The sequence below is a fragment of the Pseudophryne corroboree genome, chromosome 4, assembly GCF_028390025.1.
Source record: "Pseudophryne corroboree isolate aPseCor3 chromosome 4, aPseCor3.hap2, whole genome shotgun sequence".
Lineage (NCBI taxonomy): Eukaryota > Metazoa > Chordata > Amphibia > Anura > Myobatrachidae > Pseudophryne > Pseudophryne corroboree.
The window spans coordinates 876040394-876059649 of NC_086447.1; the positions used below are offsets into that span (position 1 = coordinate 876040394).

The window sequence follows — 19256 nt, forward strand, 5'->3', positions numbered from 1 at the left end:
TGCTGCCTACACCTCCATAGAGCAATACCCAACCAACACATATACAGGGTATTCATCACAGCGCTGCATACACCTCCATAGAGCAATACCCAACCAACACATATACAGGGTATTCAGCACAGAGCTGCCTACACCTCCATAGAGCCATACCCAACCAACACATATACAGTGCATCCATGACAGTGCTGCTTACACCTACATAGAGCAATACCCAATCAATACATATACAGGGCATTCATCACAGCGCTGCCTACACCTCCATAGAGCAATATCCAATCAATACATATACAGGGCATTCATACAGCGCTGCCTACACCTCCATAGAGCAATACCCAACCAACACATATACAGGGCATTCATACAGCGCTGCCTACACCTCCACATAGAGCAATACCCAACCAACACATATACAGGGTATTCATCACAGCGCTGCCTGCACCTCCATAGAGCAATACCCAACCAACACATATACCGGACATTCATCACAGCGCTGCCTACACCTCCATAGAGCAATGCCCAACCAACACATATACAGGGTATTCATCACAGCGCTGCCTGCACCTCCATAGAGCAATACCCAACCAACACATATACCAGACATTCATCACAGCGCTGCTTACACCTCCGTAGAGCAATGCCCAACCAACACATATACAGGGCAGTCATCACAGCGCTGCCTACACCTCGATAGAACAATACCCAACCAATACATATACAGGGCAGTCATCACAGCGCTGCTTACACCTCCATAGAGCAATACCCAACCAACACATATACAGGGCAGTCATCACAGCGCTGCCTACACCTCGATAGAGCAATACCCAACCAACACATATACAGGGCAGTCATCACAGCGCTGCTTACACCTACATAGGGCAATACCCAACCAACACATATACAGGACATTCATCACAGTGCTGCCTGCACCTCCATAGAGCCATACCCAACCAACACATATACAGGGCATTTATCACAGCGTTGCCTGCACCTCCATAGAGCAATACCCAAACAACACATATACACGGCATTCATACAGCGCTGCCTACACCTCCATAGAGCAATACCCAACCAACACATATACAGGGTATTCATCACAGCGCTGCCTACACCTCCATAGAGCAATACCCAACCAACACATATACCGGACATTCATCACAGCGCTGCTTACACCTCCATAGAGCAATGCCCAACCAACACATATACAGGGCAGTCATCACAGCGCTGCCTACACCTCGATAAAGCAATGCCCAACCAACACATATACAGGGCAGTCATCACAGCGCTGCCTACACCTCGATAGAGCAATACCCAACCAACACATATACAGGGCAGTCATCACAGCGCTGCTTACACCTACATAGAGCAATACCCAACCAACACATATACAGGAAATTCATCACAGCGCTGCCTGCACCTCCATAGAGCCATACCCAACCTACACATATACAGGACATTCATCACAGTGCTGCCTGCACCTCCATACAGCAATACCCAACCAACACATATACAGGGCATTCATCACAGTGCTGCCTACACCTCCATAGAGCAATACCCAACCAACACATATACAGGGCATTTATCACAGCGCTGCCTACACCTCCATAGAGCAATACCCAACCAACACATATACAGGGCATTTATCACAGCGCTGCCTGCACCTCCATAGAGCAATACGCAACCAACACATATACAGGACATTCATCACAGCGCTGCCTACACCTCCATAGAGCAATACCCAACCAACACATATACAGGGCATTCATCACAGTAATGCCTACACCTCCATAGAGCAATACCCAACCAACACATATACAGGGCATTTATCACAGCGCTGCCTGCACCTCCATAGAGCAATACCCAACCAACACATTAAGATGTGTCCTCTTACATCTTTGCTTGGCGCACTACCAGTCACGTTACACATAATGCGTGAGTGCCATGTGACTCGGTAGTGCTGATCGTCTTTTTGCGTTTTTTCTGCAAAAATGCGTCTTAGACTCAAAGTGAAGTAGTTACATCTCACATCACACACTATACAACACATCACATACTACATGACACACTACACCACACATCTTACATGACACACTACACCACACATCTCACATCACCTATTACACCACACATCTCACATCACACAACTCATCTCACATCACATACTACACCACACATTTCACATTACACACTACACCACACATCACACACTACACTACACCTCTCACATAACATAACACACTACACCTCACACTGCACAACACATCACACACTACACGACACATCTTACATCACATGCCACACCACACATCTCACATCACACACTACACCACACATCTCACACTACACCACACATCTCACACTACACAACACATCACACACTACACAATACATCACACACTACACCAGACATCACACACTACACAACACACTACACATCACATACTACACCACACATCTCACATCACACACTGCAAAACACATCACACACTACACCACACATCTTACATCACATGCTACACCACACATCTCACATCACACACTACACCACACATCTCACACTACACAACACATCACACACTACACAACACATCACATCACATATTACACCACACATCTCACATCACACACTACACCACACACTACACATCACATACTACACCACACATCTTAGATCACACACTACACCACACATCTCACACCACACACTACACCACACATCACATACTACACCATACATCTCACATCACATACTACACCACACACCTCACATCACACACTACACCACACATCTCACATCACACACACCACACATCTCACATCACACTACACTACACATCTCACATCACATACTACACTACACTACACATCTCACATCACACACTACATCTCACATCACACACTACACCACACATCTCACATTACACACTACACACTACACCACACATCTCACACTACATCAAACATCTCACATCACACACTACACAACACATCACACCACACATCTCACGTCACACACTACACCACACATCTCACATCACATACCACACCACACATCTCACATCACACACTACACAACACATCACACACTAAACAACACATCACATACTACACCACACACTATACCACACATCTCACATCACATACTACACCACACATCACATACTTCACCACACATCTTAAATGACATACTACACCACACAACTCACATCACACACTACACCACAAATCACACATCACACACTACACCACACATCTCACATCACACACTACACCACACATCTCACATCACATAGTACACCGCAAATCACACACTACACTACACTACACCACACATCACACACTACACTATACATCTTACACCACATATCACACACTACACCACATATCACACACTACACCACACATCTCACATCATATACTACACCACACATCTCACATCACACACTATACCACACATCTCACATCACACACTACACAACACATCACATACTACACCACACACCATACCACACATCTCACATCACATACTACACCACACATCACATACTTCACCACACATCTTACAGGACACACTACACCACACAACTCACATCACACATCTCACATCACATACTACACCACACATCTCACATCACACACTACACCACACATCTCAGATCACACACTACACCACACATCACGTACTACACCACACATCTCACATCACACACTACACTACACCACACCACACACTACACTACACATCACACACTACACCACATATCAAACACTACACCGCACATCTCACATCACACACTACACCACATATCACACACTGCACCGCACATCACACACTACACTGCACCACACATCACACACTACACAACACATCTCACACTACACTACACATCTCACATCACACACTACACCACATATCACACACTACACCACACATCTCACATCACACACTACACCACATATCACACACTACACCACACATCTCACATCACACACTACACAACACATCACATACTACATCTCACATCACACACTACACCACGCATCACATACTACACCACACATTTTACATGACACACTACACCACACATCTCACATCACACACTACACCACACATCTCACATCACACACTACACAACACATCACACACTATACCACACATCTCACATCACACACTACACAACACATCTCACATCACACACTACACAACACATCACATACTATACCACACATCTCACACTACACCACACATCTCACATCACACACTACACCGCACTTCACACAGTATACTACACCACACATCACACACTACACAACACATCACACACTACACTACACATCTCACATCACACACTACACCACTCATCTCACACTACACAACACATCACACACTACACCACACATCTCACATCACACACTACACCACACATCTCACATCACACACTACACCACACATCACATACTACACCACACATCTCACATCACACACTACACCGCACACCTCACATCACACACTACACCACACATCACATACTACACCACACATCTCACATCACACACTACACCGCACATCACACACTACACCACACATCACATACTACACCACACATCTCACATCACACACTACACCGCACATCACACACTACACCACACATCACATACTACACCACACATCTCACATCACACACTACACCGCACATCACACACTACACAACACATCACACACTACACCGCACATCACACACTACACATCACATCACATACTACACCAAACATCTCACATCACACACTACACCACATATCACACACTACACCACACATCTCATATCACACACTACACCACGTTTCACACACTACACCGCACATCTCACATCACACACTACACCACACATCTCACATTACACACTACACCACACATCTCACATCACACACTACACCACACATCACACACTACACCACACATCTCACATCACACACTACACCACATATCTCACATCACACACTACACCGCACATCACACACTACACCACACATCTCACATCACACACTACACCACACATCTCACATCACACACTACACCGCACATCTCACATCACACACTACACCGCACACCACACACTACACCACACATCTCGCATCACACACTACACCACACATCTCACATCACACACTACACCGCACATCTCACATCACACACTACACCGCACATCACACACTACACCACACATCTCACATTACACACTACACCACACATCTCACATCACACACTACACCACACATCTCACATCACACACTACACCACATATCTCACATCACACACTACACATCACATCACATACTACACCAAACATCTCACATCACACACTACACCACATATCACACACTACACCACACATCTCATATCACACACTACACCACGTTTCACACACTACACCGCACATCTCACATCACACACTACACCACACATCTCACATTACACACTACACCACACATCTCACATCACACACTACACCACACATCACACACTACACCACACATCTCACATCACACACTACACCACATATCTCACATCACACACTACACCGCACATCACACACTACACCACACATCTCACATCACACACTACACCACACATCTCACATCACACACTACACCGCACATCTCACATCACACACTACACCGCACACCACACACTACACCACACATCTCGCATCACACACTACACCACACATCTCACATCACACACTACACCGCACATCTCACATCACACACTACACCGCACATCACACACTACACCACACATCTCACATTACACACTACACCACACATCTCACATCACACACTACACCACACATCTCACATCACACACTACACCACATATCTCACATCACACACTACACCGCACATGACACACTACACCACACATCTCACATCACACACTACACCACACATCTCACATCACACACTACACCGCACATCTCACATCACACACTACACCACACATCTCACATCACACACTACACCGCACATCACACACTACACCACACATCTCATCACACCACATATCTCACATCACACACTACACCACAAATCACACACATCTCACATCACACACTGCACCGCACATTACACTGTACACTGCACATCTGAAAGCCTGGGTGTGATATATTGCTGCTGACATTGCAGAATAATTCCTAGGGACACTTACACTTCATGCACAAGTGTTTGTGGACAGTGGATGATGGGGATGGGCCTGCATCAGAGGTGGATGCACAGTCGATATCGGTCCCGGAGCAGCTATCTCTATGTCCGCACTGCGCACACACATCGATTGTTTAGCAATGACGCTCGCAGTGAGGATTTATTTGCAGAGTGAGTGACACGTACAGTAGTGACCGTTTGGGGTTGTAAACCGGGGTGCTAGTAAAATGTAGGTGTGTCGCCACTGTTTTCTGGGCATGTGCTAGTCAGCCACTGTTCACAGTTGGACTGGCTTTGGTGTCTTGAGCTGGGTACACACTGACTGAACGATATATCGGCCGTTCTATTGAACGACCGATATATCACTGGCCCCTCGGCCAGTGTGTACCATCGCTATGTCTGTGAACACCGTTGCTGATTGTGTAGGCCGGCCAAGTCATTCCACATTAAACTCCACAAACCATTTATTGATGAACCCTGATGTGTGCAGGGGGCACTGTCATGCTGAACTAGAATGGGCCTTCCCCAAAGAGTCACCACAAAGTTGGATTCACACAGTTCTCTACAGTAGGGGTTCTCAAACCTGGTCCTCAAGGCACACTAACGGTCCAGGTTTTAAGGATAGCAATGCTTGAACGCAGGTGAATTAATTAATACCTCAGTCATTTTGACTTAACCATCTGTGCTCAGCCATGGATATCCTTAAAACCTGGTCTGTTAGGCTGCCTTGAAGACCGTGTTTGGGAACCACAGCTCTAGAATGTAACTTTATGCTGCAACATTGGATATGCCTTTCACTAAAAGGACTCTGGGCAAGACCATTATTTATCCTCCACCAAACTCTACAGTTGCACATCCAGTCAGAAAGTGTTCTCCTGGCATCCAGCAAACCCTGATACGCCCGTCTCACTGCCAGAAAACACATTGCCACCACTCCAGAGTCCAATGTCTTTGTGCTTTACACGACATCAACCAACATTTAGAATAGTGCATGGTAACCTAAATCTTGTGTGTGGCTGCTTGGCCACGGAACCCCAATCCATACAGCTACTGACAAACAGTTCTAATGCTGACGTTGCTTATAAAGGCAGCTGGGTAATTGGTAGTAACACTATTATAAGGAAACCAGGCACTGAGAATGAAACCCTACCTAATTACACTGTTAGCACAGCTGGGAGGGTTGCCAACCCGAGTATAAATGTTCCATGGTAGTCACAAATGTAAACATATAGGCGAGAGTGGGGTAAGATGAGTCAGTTTGTACTTATGTTGTCCCCTAGGCAAGGAAAAATTAGACAGAAGTAAAACGAAAACATCCATATTTATTTCCGGAGGTCTCCTGTCAGACGAAATGATCAGAATGCATCTATGACAAACGGCTGTGAAAATATAACGTCTCCAAAAAAAAGTGGTTTTGTGGCTCAACTTATTACCCACATTAGGGGTCATTTGTAATCTTACCCCACATCAGGGGTAAGTTGAAACAAGTCAATGTGTAAATTGAGTCTAGGGGTAAATTGACCAATTGAGTTTAATTATGAGCATAATTAAAGAAAATACCAACAACATAAATCAAACCAACCCAACATATGGTGCCACACACCAAAGCACCAACTCATATGCATAAAATAAATATACAAAGACTGGTCATACATGTGCTATATATTGTCCCAACAATGGGGCTAATCCAGACCTGATCGTGGCTACGATCAGTTACTCAGACATTCGGCGGGACGCCCAGCACAGGGCTAGTCCGCCCCGCATGTGTGGCCCTACGATGCTTCTGTACGTGACGAGTAGCTTCCTGCCAGTGCAGTTCCTGCGCGCTGGCAGGGAGCTACTCGTCACTGTTGGGGTTACAGCCAAACGCCGCTTGCCCACCTGTTCCCGACCAGCGAACGCCTCTGTCAATCAGGCGCAGAGGCGATCGCAGGGCTGAGATGGCCATCGGCTGTCTGGCATGCGCCGGCGCATGCGCAGTTCAGACCTGATCGGCTGCTGTGCGAAAACGCACAGCAGCGATCAGGTCTGAATTAGGCCCAGTGATGTTATGAAACGTCCTTGTCTCCAAAGCTACACCCCCATGATGTATTGTCCCCGAGTGTTCAGTATCAAAAGATAAACCAAAACTAAAAATGTATTTGTAGCGATATGACAACACAAAGCCCCCCCAATGGTGTATGAGGAAGTAGCTGTGGGTTCTTTACAAGGTTCCGGTATGAAAGATAGATAGTGTCTAGTTAGACAGTCAATAGATAGACACCATATGTTAGACAGACATTAGGTCGACAGGTCAAAAGGTCGACAAGGTCAAAATGTCGACATGAAAATGGTCGACATGAGAAAGGTAGACACCATGGGGTATATTCAATTAGCAGTGATAACGAACTTTTCACGTGAAAAGTCCGGTTTTCGGGTGAAAAACGGACTTTTCACATGAAACGCAATTACAGGCTATACAATTATCCTGGAAAATTTATCGGTGATCATTTTTTCACTAATTTCACTTCACCTTCTCTGAAGCAGGTGAAAAGTTGGGAAAAGTCACTATTTTAAGGTAAAAATGTTTGGATATGGTACAGAACTCCTGGGACACCCCCCTTAATGACTAATTAGGCACGTTGAAGTTTTTAATTATTTTTAATTGCCCAATAATGACATGTCATTTTTGGGGTGAAAAAGTAAAAAGTCATGGAAATTGGGGTTCAAGGTATGGGACAGGTATATTGGGGTGCTTTATGAGTGGGACAGGTGTTTTTTAGGCTTGCAGATGGGAGTAATCAGTCTGTTTCCACTTTTTTTTAAAGTACCCTAAAATTACCCAAATATATACTTATACCCATTTTCATGTACCCCAAATTTAATGAGAGCATTTATTTTGCTTAAAAAAAATAGCTTTCTATCATTTTTTTGCATTTTTAAAAAAATGCATATAACAGCCATTTCACACAATTTAAGTCCCCAAAAACGCTCTAATGTGATCTCTAACACACTTCTCTTCTGTTTTCCTATGTTAGTTTAGCATTTTTTGGGGTACAGGCTGATTTCCCCATTTTCACCTGCACTTTTCACTGCAAGAATTTTCACGTAAAACCCGGTCGGAATTGAATAGGTCGAAAAACGGAGCATTTTCACGGCAATTTTCGGCCGTTTGCCGCGAAAAATTTTCGGGCGCAAAATTGCCGCGAATTTGCGGATAATTGAATATCCCCCCATGTTTTTTGCATTTTTGTGGTTTGTGTGGATAGTTTTGTCATCTGGGACCCCTAATTGTAGAAAGGCATACCCTCGCGGGGCTCGCTTCGCTCGCTGCGCTCGCCACAAGGTTTATAACCAACTCTATGCCGACATGGATAGAGAAGGTATGAAATTGTCCAAAAACATGTTACATTAAAAAAACATTTGTCAATCTTTTTTATGTCGACCAGTTTCATGTCGACCTTTTGACCATGTCGACCTTTTGACCTGTCGACCTTTTGACCCTGTCGACCTAATGTCTGTCTAACATATGGGCCCTCATTCCGAGTTGTTCGCTCGGTATTTTTCATCGCATCGCAGTGAAAATCCGCTTAGTACGCATGCGCAATGTTCGCACTGCGACTGCGCCAAGTAACTTTACTATGATGAAAGTATTTTTACTCACGGCTTTTTCTTCGCTCCGGCGATCGTAATGTGATTGACAGGAAATGGGTGTTACTGGGCGGAAACACGGCGTTTCAGGGGCGTGTGGCTGAAAACGCTACCGTTTCCGGAAAAAACGCAGGAGTGGCCGGAGAAACGGTGGGAGTGCCTGGGCGAACGCTGGGTGTGTTTGTGACGTCAACCAGGAACGACAAGCACTGAAATGATCGCACAGGCAGAGTAAGTCTGGAGCTACTCTGAAACTGCTAACTCGTTTGTAATCGCAATATTGCGCGTACGTCGGTCGCAATTTTAAGAAGCTAAGATTCACTCCCAGTAGGCGGCGGCTTAGCGTGTGTAACTCTGCTACATTCGCCTTGCGAGCGAACAACTCGGAATGAGGGCCCTGGTGTCTATCTATTGACTGTCTAACTAGACACTGTCTATCAAACGGATAGGCTTTACAAAGTCACAGATTAATCCTCATAGCATGGAGCGCTGCCACAAAGACCATAGATCACCCGAATAGTGATAAAGCAGACATAAAGCACATGGGATGCTCATATAAATGCTTACATCGTTGAGGGTCCTCATATGAAGGTTTCTTGTATACACCCGACTCAGGTCATCAGTACAGTGCAGAGAGTCTGGCTTACAAAAGCGTTTCACACATGTATGTGTCTGTGCACTGTCTACCTTAGTAATTCAGGCTAATTTTTAGCTAAATGGTTTTTATACATTTCACCAACATATATATTTTTAGACCTGGATAAATTTGTTCTGACTTAACAGTCACTACGTATACCTGAAGTGTAGAAAATGTCGTTTCTTGTGAAAAATACACACTTACCCCTTTACCATGTGCTTCTCTCCATCACAGCCTCATAGGAATGACAGGCGCTTCCTGCATGTATGGTCACATGACAACAAAAGTGTACAGTTACCCAGATGCAGGGGGTGGGGTAATTTACCTTTTGGCTCATCTTACCCCACTCTCCCCTAACTGATAGCCTTTCGTGCTATAATGAGCGGAACCTTACATGATGCAATCTTATTGCTGCAGCATAATCCTACTTTTATTGTTAGGTGGGGTTGGGTATGAAATCCCAGCAGTCGGGATCCTGACAGTCAGTAGATTGACAGCGGGATTCTGACGGACAGAATCCTGACACATACCTGCCGCTCCCATAACGTATATCCCTAACCTCCCTCTCCCGTAGCCTAACCTTAACCGACCCCTCCTACAGCCTAACCCTAACCTCCCCTACGCCCGCATCCTAACCACACCCCCGCCCCACACCCACCCCACCTTAGTGCCTAACCACAACCCCGCTACTTACCTCTGGGATGTGTTGGGATTCTGACCATCGGGATCCCGTTGACAGTCTTCTGTCGCCATTTTTACTGCGTACCGTTAGGTGACCTGGTGTCATTTATCAATTATTTCTTCATAGTGTGGATATACAGTAGTTATTTTGTTATTGTGTATTCATTTGTTATTGTTTTTAATAAATTGTTTCTGTTTTTGACTACCACCTTTTTCTCAGCGCTGTGTATTTCGTTTGGTAATCACCAGCGAATGTTTCATCCGCGGAGACACGATTTCTATCTGCTCTGACACACAGCGGTCCAGTCCAGTGAGCTTGCACTGCCTACCGCTTCACGGCTGAGCCGTTGCTGCTCTTTGACCTTTTCACGTTACAATAACTATTTCAGATGTGATGAGCAGACTTCTTGGGAAGGTGGCACCCTGGCAGTACCACGTAAGAAGCCACTGAGCCCCTCAGTGTGACCCGTTCTACTGCTAACTATGGAGATTGCATGGCTGTACGCTAGACTGAGTGGCTGAAATGGGCAAACACCAGTTACAAGGGTTGGCCACGTAGTGTAAGTGCTGAGCCAGTCATCTCATCAGTTTGTTATGTGCAGCGCTGTCCGGAGAGGCCCCTGTGTGCTGTAGTCGTTATCATGTTGTGTTTACTGAACTTGCTAATAATCTCACTTTCTGCATTTTAACGACTCCACAAATATTTGCTTAGAAAGGCCATAGAATAAAAATAGATAGTGCAAATATCATCCAGTATACAGAATAAGGAGGATTGGATTGTGCAGTTGGACAAGGGTAACAATCAGGGACTAAGGGGATAATTCAGACCTGATCCCTAGGCTGCATTTTCGTATAGCGGGCGATCAGGTCTAAACTGCGCATGCACCACAATGCACAGGCGCATCGCACGGGTACAAAGCGCATTGCCGCTCATCGATGGGTTTGTGCGAGGATCCATTTGCACGGGTGTTCGCAAGGAGATTGACAGGAAGTGGGCGGTTGTGGGTGGTAACTGACCGTTTTCTGGGAGTGGTTGGAAAAACGCAGGCGCGTCCATGCGTTTGCATTGAGGGTTCCTGACGTCAATTCCGGTCCCGGACAGGCTGAAGTGATCGCAGCGGCTGAGTATTCCTGGGCTACTCAGAGACTGCACAAAAGCAGTTTGTACAGCTCTGCTACACATGCAATCACACACTTGCACAGCAACAATACACTCCCCCTGTAGGTGGCGACTATGTGATCGCAGCAGTGCAAAAATCGCTTGCTAGCGAACACATCTGAATTACCCCCTAAATGTCATATGAACAATCTGAAACTGACGCCAGAAATCAGGAGCATATAGTAGATAACATAGAATTTAACGGCAGATAAAAACCCCTTGGCCCATCTAGTCTGCCCTAACAGGTGGCAGCTACCTTATACAGCAAAGGGGAGTTGTTCTCTCTTTGTGGAATACCCCTCCTCTAATTCTACAACCCAGAGGGATGCTAGGTTGAGACGCTCCACCATCATGAACAGTTTCTTAAACGTCAGAAACTGAACAGAGCAGGGAGACCGCCACAGTAAGAATACAATTTGTTGTACTTAGTGCAATGTCTTCCACCCAGATTATCCTAATGCCCATGTACAGTAAGTCTTGTAAAGTTATTTCTCTGACGTCCTAGTGGATGCTGGGAACTCCGTAAGGACCATGGGGAATAGCGGGCTCCGCGGGAGACTGGGCACTCTAAAAGAAAGATTAGGTACTATCTGGTGTGCACTGGCTCCTCCCTCTATGCCCCTCCTCCAGACCTCAGTTAGAATCTGTGCCCGGCCCGAGCTGGTTGTACACTAGGGGCTCTCCTGAGCTCCTAGTAAAGAAAGTATTTTTTAGGTTTTTTATTTTCAGTGAGATCTGCTGGCAACAGACTCACTGCTACGAGGGACTAAGGGGTGAAGAAGCGAACCTACCTGCTTGCAGCTAGCTTGGGCTTCTTAGGCTACTGGACACCATTAGCTCCAGAGGGATCGAACACAGGCCCAGCCTCGGTCGTCTGGTCCCGGAGCCGCGCCGCCATCCCCCTTACAGAGCCAGAAGCAAGAAGAACGTCCTGGAAATCGGCGGCTGAAGACCTCGGTCTTCATTAAGGTAGCGCACAGCACTGCAGCTGTGCGCCATTGCTCCCTATGCACACCACGTACTCCGGTCACTGATGGGTGCAGGGCGCTGGGGGGGGCGCCCTGGGCTGCAATTAGAGTACCTTAACTTTGGCAAACAACACATAATATAGCCTAATAAGCTATATATGTGTAAAAATCCCCCGCCATAATGCAATTATAAGAGTGGGAGAAGTCTGCCGAAAAAGGGGCGGGGCTATCTCCCTCAGCACACTGGCGCCATTTTCTCTTCACAGTGCAGCTGGAAGACAGCTCCCCAGGCTCTCCCCTGCAGTTTCCAGGCTCAAAGGGTTAAAAAGAGAGGGGGGGCACTAAATTTAGGCGCAAACTGTATATAAAAAAGCAGCTATAGGGATAAATCACTTTCTGTTAGTGTAAATCCCTGATTAAATAGCGCTGTGGTGTGTGCTGGCATACTCTCTCTCTGTCTCCCCAAAGGACTTTGTGGGGTCCTGTCCTCAGTCAGAGCATTCCCTGTGTGTGTGCGGTGTGTCGGTACGGCTGTGTCTACTTGTTTGATGAGGAGGCTTATGTGGAGGCGGAGCAGGTGCCGATAAATGTGATGTCACCCCCTGCGGGGCCGACACCAGAGTGGGTTGATATGTGGAAGGTATTAACCGACAGTGTCAACTCCTTACATAAAAGGCTGGATGACGTAACAGCCATGGGACAGCCGGCTTCTCAGCCCGCGCCTGCCCAGGCATCTCAAAGGCCATCTGGGGCTCAAAAACGCCCGCTACCTCAGATGGCAGACACAGATGTCGACACGGAGTCTGACTCCAGTGTCGACGAGGTTGAGACATATACAAAATCCACTAGGGGCATCCGTTGCATGATTTCGGCAATAAAAAATGTGTTCCACATTTCTGACATTAACCCAAGTACCACTAAAAAGGGGTTTTATGTTTGGGGAGAAAAAGCAGCCAGTGTTTTGTTCCCCCATCAGATGGATTGAATGAAGTGTGTGTGTGTGAAGAAGCGTGGGTTTCCCCCGATAAGAAACTGGTAATTTCTAAAAAGTTACTGATGGCGTACCCTTTCCCGCCAGCGGATAGGTCACGTTGGGAGATATCCCCTAGGGTGGATAAGGCGCTCACACATTTGTCAAAAAAGGTGGCACTGCCGTCTCAGGATACGGCCACCTTGAAGGAGCCTGCTGATAGAAAGCAGGAGGAAATCCTGAAGTCTGTATATACACACTCAGGTACTATACTGTGGCCCGCATTTGCCTCAGCATGGAGGTGTAGTGCTGCTGCAGCGTGGTCTGATACCCTGTCAGATAACAGTGTTATCCTCGACAGGGATACTATTTTGCTAACCATAAAGCATATTAAAGACATCGTCTTATATATGAGGGATGCACAGAGGGATATTTGCCGGCTGGCATCCAAAATTAATGCAATGTCCGTTTCTGCCAGGAGGGTATTATGGACTCGGCAGTGGACAGGTGATGCTGATTCTAAAAGGCACATGGAAATTCTGCCTTATAAGGGTGAGGAATTGTTTGGGGATGGTCTCTCGGACCTCGTATCCACAGCAACAGCTGGGAAGTCAAAATTTTTACCTCAGGTTCCCTCACAGCCTAAGAAAGCACCGTATTATCAGGTACAGTCCTTTCGGCCTCAGAAAAGCAAGCGGGTCAAAGGCGCTTCTTTTCTGCCAGAGGCAAGGGAAGAAGGAAAAAGGCTGCACCAGACAGCCAGTTCCCAGGATCAAAAATCTTCCCCCGCTTCCTCTAAGTCCACCGCATGACGCTGGGGCTCCACAGGCTGAGCCAGGTGCGGTGGGGGCGCGTCTCCGGACCTTCAGCGACCAGTGGGCTCGCTCACAGATGGATCCCTGGGTTCTGCAAGTAGTATCACAGGGATACAAGCTGGAGTTCGAGGCGACTCCCCCTCGCCGTTACCTCAAATCAGCCTTGCCTGCTGACCTCAGAGAAAGGGAGGTAGTACTGGCGGCAATTCACAAGCTGTATCTTCAGCAGGTGATAATCAAGGTCCCCCTCCTTCAACAGGGACGGGGTTACTATTCCACAATGTTGTGGTACCGAAACCAGACGGTTCGGTGAGACCCATTCTAAATTTAGAATCCTTGAACATTTATATAAAAAAGTTCAAGTTCAAAGTACCTCAAGGTTGTGGTACAGGACTGTCATTACCAATTCCAGACGTTGCCGTCTGGTCTGTCCACGGCACCGTGGGTATTTACCAAGGTAATGGCCGAAATGATGATGCTCCTCCGAAAGAAGGGAGTTATGATTATTCCGTACTTGGACGATCTCCTTATAAAGGCAAAATCCAAGGAGCAGTTGCTAGTCGGCGTGGCACTATCTCAGGAAGTGCTGCAGCAGCACGGCTGGATTCTGAATATCCCAAAGTCGCAGCTGATTCCTGCGACGTGTCTGCTGTTCTTGGGCATAATTCTGGACACAGAACAGCAGAATTTCTCCCGGAGGAGAAGGCCCAGGAATTATCATCTCTGGTCAGGGACCTCCTGAAACCAAAGCAGGTGTTGGTGCATCACTGCACGCGAGTCCTGGGAGAGATGGTAGCTTCTTACGAAGCAAGTCCCTTCGGCAGATTCCATGCAGGAATCTTCCAGTGGGATCTGTTGGACAAGTGGTCCGGATCGCATCTCCAGATGCATCGTTTAATTACCCTGTCCCCGAGGGCCAGGGTGTCTCTGCTGTGGTGGCTGCAGAGTGCTCATCGGCTCGAAGGCAGCAGATTCGGCATACAGGACTGGGTCCTGGTGACCACGGATGCAAGCCTCCGAGGTTGGGGGGCAGTCACCCAGTGAAGAAACTTCCAAGGACAATGGTCAAGTCAGGAAACTTCCCTACACATAAGTATTCTGGAACTAAGGGACATTTACAACGCCCTGAGTCAAGCAGAACCCCTGCTTCAAAAACAACCGGTTCTGATTCAGTCAGACAACATCACAGCGGTCGCCCATGTAAACCGCCAGGGCGGCACAAGAAGCAGGGTAGCAATGGCAGAAGCCACAAGGATTCTTTGATGGCGGAGAATCACGTGATAGCACTGTCAGCAGTGTTCATTCCGGGAGTGGACAACGGGGAAGCAGACTTCCTCAGCAGGCACGACCTCCACCCGGGAGAGTGGGGACTTCATCCAGAAGTCTTCCAGCTGATTGTGAACCGTTGGGAACGGCCACAGGTGGACATGATGGCGTCGTCCCGCCTCACCAAAAAGCTAAAAAGATATTGCGCCAGGTCTAGGGACCCTCAGGCGATAGCTGTGGACGCTCTAGTGACACCGTGTGTGTACCAGTCGGTTTATATGTTTCCCTCCTCTTCCTCTCGTACCCAAGGTACTGAGAATAATAAGAAGGAGAGGAGTAAGAACTATACTCATTGTTCTGGATTGGCCAAGAAGAGCTTGGTACCCAGAACTTCAAGAAATGATCTCAGAGGACCCTTGGCCTCTGCCGCTTAGACAGGACCTGCTACTGCAGGGGCCCTGTCTGTTCCAAGACTTACCGCGGCTGCGTTTGACGGCATGGCGGTTAAACACCGGATCCTAAAGGAAAAGGGCATTCCGGAGGAAGTCATTCCTACGCTGATTAAAGCTAGGAAGGATGTGACCGCAAAACATTATCACCGCATATGGCGGAAATATGTTGCTTGGTGTGAGGCCTGGAAGGCCCCAACGGAGGAATTTCAGCTGGGTCGATTTCTGCACTTCCTACAGTCAGGGGTGACTATGGGCCTAAAATTGGGTTCCATTAAGGTCCAGATTTTGGCTCTGTCGATTTTCTTCCAAAATGAACTGGCTTCACTGCCTGAAGTTCGGACTTTCGTTAAAAGGAGTGCTGCATATTCAGCCCCCCTTTGTGCCTCCAGTGGCACCTTGGGATCTCAACGTGGTGTTGGATTTCCTAAAGTCGCATTGGTTGAGCCACTTAAAACCGTGGAGCAAAAATATCTCACGCGGAAAGTGGTCATGCTGTTGGCCTTGGCTTCGGCCAGGCGTGTATCAGAATTGGCGGCTTTCTCATGTAAAAGCCCTTATCTGATTTTTCATATGGATAGGGCGGAATTGAGGACTCGTTCCCAATTTCTTCCTAGGTGGTATCAGCGTTTCATTTGAACCACCCTATTGTGGTGCCTGCGGCTACTCGGGACTTGGAGGATTCCAAGTTGCTGGACGTAGTCAGGGCCCTGAAAATCTATGTTTCCAGGATGGCTAGAGTCAGGAAAACTGACTCGCTATTTATCCTGTATGCACCCAACAAGCTGGGTGCTCCTGCTTCATAGCAGACTATTGCTCGCTGGATCTATAGCACGATTCAACTTGCACATTCTGCGGCTGGACTGCCGCATCCTAAATCAGTAAAAGCCCATTCCACGAGGAAGGTGGGCTCTTCTTGGGCGGCTGCCCGAGGGGTCTCGGCTTTACAGCTTTGCCGAGCTGCTACTTGGTCGGGTTCAAACACATTTGCAAAATTCTACAAGTTTGATACCCTGGCTGAGGAGGACCTTGAGTTTGCTCATTCGGTGCTGCAGAGTCATCCGCACTCTCCCGCCCGTTTGGGAGCTTTGGTATAATCCCCATGGTCCTTACGGAGTTCCCAGCATCCACTAGGACGTCAGAGAAAATAAGAATTTACTCACCGGTAATTCTATTTCTCGTAGTCCGTAGTGGATGCTGGGCGCCCATCCCAAGTGCGGATTGTCTGCAATACTTGTATATAGTTATTGCCTAACTAAAGGGTTATTGTTATGAGCCATCTGTTCGTGAGGCTCAGTTGTTATTCATACTGTTAACTGGGTATAGTATCACGAGTTGTACGGTGTGATTGGTGTGGCTGGTATGAGTCTTACCCGGGATTCCAAATCCTTTCCTTATTGTGTCAGCTCTTCCGGGCACAGTTTCCCTAACTGAGGTCTGGAGGAGGGGCATAGAGGGAGGAGCCAGTGCACACCAGATAGTACCTAATCTTTCTTTTAGAGTGCCCAGTCTCCTGCGGAGCCCGCTATTTCCCATGGTCCTTACGGAGTTCCCAGCATCCACTACGGACTACGAGAAATAGAATTACCGGTGAGTAAATTCTTATTTTAACCTCTACAAGGCTAAGGTACCCAGACGTGCCATCATTTTGGCTGTCAAGAGCGTCATTAATGCTGGGAACACACTAAACCACCGGATCTGCCGATTTAGCAGCCCATTTGGTAAACATACACACTTACCAATCAGCCGGTCAATGGGCCTAATTCAGATCTGATTGCAGTAGCAAATTTGTTAGCAGTTGGGCAAAGCCATGTGCACTGAAGGTGGGGCAGATATAACATGTGCAGAGAGAGTTAGATTTGGGTGGGGTGTGTTCAAACTGAAATCTAAATTGCAGTGTAAAAATAAAGCAGCCAGTATTTACCCTGCACAGAAACAAAATAACCCACCCAAATCTAACTCTCTCTGCACATGTTACATCTGCCCCACCTGCAGTGCACATGGTTTTGCCCATTAGCTAACAAATTTGCTGCTGCGATCAGATCTGAATTACCCCCATGGTGTCTGTCTTTATCTCATAACTGGTCGGGCATTTGAGAACCCTGCCTACATCCTGATAAACCAGGCCACTAATGGGGGCTATTTTGTGGTACTCAGACATGTCTGAGAGTGTGTTAAATAGGCGAGTGGGCTGCCAACCGCAGCCTGTATAGGGATGGTTAGTCACTGAGGAAAGAAAGAACTAGGAGAAAGGTATACTGGCGCCGGCTGAATCTCAAATAATGAACGGATATAAGTTTTCAATAAAAAATTAATTCATACATTTATTATAAAATAAAAAATAATTAAACACATAAAAAGTCTAGGCTTCAGAAGGGTATGGATTAAAAGGATTGAGAGTCTCTCAAATAAATAAATTCGACCACTTCTATCCCCACAATAAGCGCTAATTGTCTCAGTGGGGATAGAAGTGGTCGAATTTATTT

The 19256-nt window shown here is 46.9% G+C and overlaps 1 protein-coding gene across 2 annotated transcripts in view; it reads left to right on the forward strand.

Moving 5' to 3' along the window:
* The window catches only part of KIF6 (kinesin family member 6), an 873149-nt gene that overhangs the window by 810694 nt on the left and 43199 nt on the right, over positions 1–19256 (forward strand). The gene's annotated exons all lie outside the window — the stretch shown is intronic.